The following is a 3,908-nucleotide window of genomic DNA, read 5'->3' on the forward strand; positions in this document are numbered from 1 at the left end:
TTAGAGAGTTTACAAAACAGATTTGTAAACATTGAGCTTGTAACCGAACCTTTCATACGTATTAATACAAGTGGTGTTATCGGTGAATATCGTGTGTTTTTGTGTTTATGCTTGTTTCATCTCGGTTTGCACTCTAGCTTGGATTCCGCACTTGCTAGTGTGTTTCACATAACAAGGTTAAGGTTTGACCTCATCCTCCGAGGGACCTACAAGTGGTATCAGAGCTTTGGCTCTTTTCCTTGTTAAAACCGAGTTTTTACAAGACTTTGGAGTGTTTGGACACATGGTTTAGCACCCCGTTTTTAGTGTTTTTCTTGCATTTTCTTGACGTAAAAATGTGTTCTAAACCAACCGGGTGTGTTAAGGAACGGGTTGGGTAACTTAAAACTTGTTTTTAAGGAACTTGGTGATTTCCGGCCAAATTCCGGCTTGCTCCGGTGACCGGATTTTCTGGATAAAACTTTCCTTTTAAGGAATATTTTATTTGTCAAATCTGAGTTGGTAGAAAGTAGGGTCTGACCATACCTTTCTGCCGAAAGTTGACTACCAACCCATCACCTTTTTCACCAACCTGTCACTTTTCGTGTCAACTGTGTCAGTAGGTCGAAGGATATCCTTCGAAGTCGAAAGATCATCTTTCGATCAGAGGAGGTTCGACAGATATTGATCCTTCGAACATCCTTCGAAGTCTGTGTTTTATCTTTCGAGCCAAGGAATCTTTTCGAAGGATATATTGTTCGAGCTATAGTTCATATTCGAAAGATAAGGATCCTTCGCATTGGAGAATCTTTCGAAATCAATTGTTCGAAATTCAACAGTGATCTTTCGAACACTGTTGATCCTTCGAACAAGTGTTGATCCTTCGAACAAGGTGTTGATCCTTCGATCTTAGTCTGTTTAGGTTTAACAGTTTGTGTTTGTTTTGTCTTTCGATCAAGATTGGATCCTTCGGCTGGCTGTTACCTTTCAAGATATTCATATAGACTTCATTTTTCTTATCCAACATGAATCCGAGTTGGTGGGGAACTCCGGCTCCAGATAGTGGAAAATATACAAGTTCGGGTTCAACCCCCTCATGGTGGGGTACACCGGCTCCAGATAGTGGAAAGTACACAAATACAAGTCTATCTCCTTCATGGGCCGAATCTCCGGTGTCGACATCTTCACAAGCAAATGCCATATCGTCAGGTCAATGGGCATTAGTATCGAATCAAACTCCGAGCATTCAAAGTATCTTATTGAGCGAAAGCGAAACCGGAAGTTTGAATCGACCTCCAAAGTTGATGCATCTAAATGAATATCCGGGCTGGGTTGATAGATTTTGTACATACGTACTTGGTCAAAATACCGAACTGTGGATACGTTTCACTATAGATTTCGATCAAGCTATAGAGGTTGCTGCTTCAGATACTGCTACATTTGCCGATCTTCCTGAAGATCAAAAGAAAACGTATGATCTGGAAAAGAAAGCATACTCCATTCTCACTCAGGCGTTAAGCAAAGATATCTACCACCAGTTTGTCAGTTTCAAGACAACGAAGAAGTTGTGGGACGGGTTGAAAACAAGAGGAGTAGGGAATGAAGCAACACGTCAATTGCGTCATGATCTTCTCAAGAAAGAATTTGACTGTTTCACGTGCATGGATAAGGAGTCTTTGGGAGACATGACAAGCCGGTTTTATCACTTGCTTACAGAGCTGAACAATTTTAGAGTAGCGACAACTACAGCAGAGGTGGCGAAGAAGTTTGCTGATGCTTTGCCTCCCCAATGGAGTAGTTTCTTGGAAATCTTGAAGTATAACGGAGTGTTGAGAACCACAAATATCAACGACTTCGTGCAGCTTCTAGAAAACAAGGATCAGGAGGAAACATTAAAGGCAAAAAGAGTTCCATTGCCACAGAATCCAGAAATGTATTATGGAACTTCCAGTTCTTCGTCTGCAAGAACCGGTCCACATGCTCCGCTACAAACGGCGTTTGTCACAAGCACGGATATGTATGGCAATCCAGTGCAAGTTCCTGTTAAGCCAGCTCCCACCACAGACATGTATGGAAATCCAATACAACCACCTCCTCCTCCTCCTGCTCAACAACATGCGTGTTATGGAGGGACATCATCTGCTGGTCAGCAATCAAAACCAAATACAGTACAGCTCGACACTTCAAGCTTCTCTAAGGTCAGTGTAGAAGTAGCAAGGGAACACATGGAGCTGCTTAACACTGTAGTGAGCGCGTACTGTGGGTTAGTGGAAGGTCAGATTGGCAACATTAATCTGACACAAGAAGACTATCGGCAGATTGATAAGGAAGAGATGGACTTGATGGATATCAAGTGGGCCTTTGCTAGTGCTGTAAGAAGGGCAAAGGATTTCATGGAAAGTACTGGCAGAACCAGCTTGGAAAGCAAGAAAGACACCAAGTATGGGTTCGATAAACAGGCAGTAAAGTGCTTCATTTGTGGTGAACGGGGTCACTTTAAAAGGGAGTGTACAAATCCAGCACAGCATGGGAACCAGAATCCCTTTAGAAACCAAGGCAACCAGCAGAACCAGAACAGGAACAATGAGCGTACATTAATACCTGTCAACAACCAGAGTCAAGCTGGACCATCAAATGCGAACAGGGCACTTGTGGTTCAAGTGGATGAAGGTTGTGACTGGTCAATCCAGTTGAGTGGTGATGCTCAGGATGGTACAGCTTGTTTTGCTAGAATTGTGGAGGAGGCAGTTCACACCAGTGGTGGAGAATCTTCCGCCAGTGGTGGTGAATCTTCTGAAGATGAAGACTCTTCTGGGTACAGCAGGAGTGTTGATGAAGAATCATCCAGTTCAGGTGATGATCATGTGGGTGAGACAGCAAATGTTTCGGTTGATGCTGACATTGATGAGCTCTTGGAGGAAGCTGCAGCACTAAGTGATAGAAGATCTATTCTGGTGGATCAAGCTGCTTATTCTTCGTCTTCTCTCCATTCAGCCTTTATGGCTAATGTCGACGGTTCATCAAGTCAGGTATGTGTCGATGAACCCACTGTTGTAAATTGTGATGAATGTGATAGGTTGCGTGCTAGATGTGCTGATGTAGAGAAAAGTATGTCTGGGTTGCAAGGCAAACATGATGCTTTACAAGCTAGTTTGTTTGACTTGCAAGACAAACATACTACAGTGAATGAGAATTTGTGTGACTTGCAAAGTAAGCATGAAGCTTTGCAAGAAAAGTATGATGTGACTTTTATTCACAATCAGAAATTGACTGTGGACCTTTCCAAATGTACAGAAGCCAATATGTTTTATGAAAATCATGAAAAGGAGTTTAAATCGGTAATCGAAAAGTTAAAGAAAGATAAAACCGAGTTAACTAAAATGGTTTCCAGAAAGCAAACTGACATTAATTTGTATATATCTCGCCTTGAGACAATGCAAAAAGAGATGGCTTGTGTAAAAATGGAAAGTGAGGCAATCCAACTCAAGTTAGATAGTTATTTGAGTTCTAGCTATGTGTTGGATCACATCATTGATGTCCAAAAGGAGAAAAGGGACGTCACGTGCATAGGCTATAAGAATTGTCCACCACCAGTGAGACATAATTATGATGCCATGCCGGATGAGGAGGACAGAGTGTTCTTTGAACCATCTGTGCCTCTAGATGTGAAAGAATTTGCAGCAGGGCTCGGATATACAAAGGAAGTATCATCAGATTCGGATGTATCAGCAGATACATGTGTGTCTTCTGCTGAACTGAATCAGGATCCTCCAGTCATTACTGAGGATGCTGATTCTTCTGATGATGAATCTGATGATGCTGTCCCAGCAAAGTCTGATGCGGTAGTCAAAAATGAGGACATACCTCTCGAGAATCACATTCCATGTGATCCTCCTGCAAAACCCGCTAAGACTGTTGCAATTGAGTCC

The sequence above is a fragment of the Helianthus annuus genome, chromosome 10 (genome assembly GCF_002127325.2).
Source record: "Helianthus annuus cultivar XRQ/B chromosome 10, HanXRQr2.0-SUNRISE, whole genome shotgun sequence".
In the NCBI taxonomy this organism is placed as follows: Eukaryota; Viridiplantae; Streptophyta; class Magnoliopsida; order Asterales; family Asteraceae; genus Helianthus; species Helianthus annuus.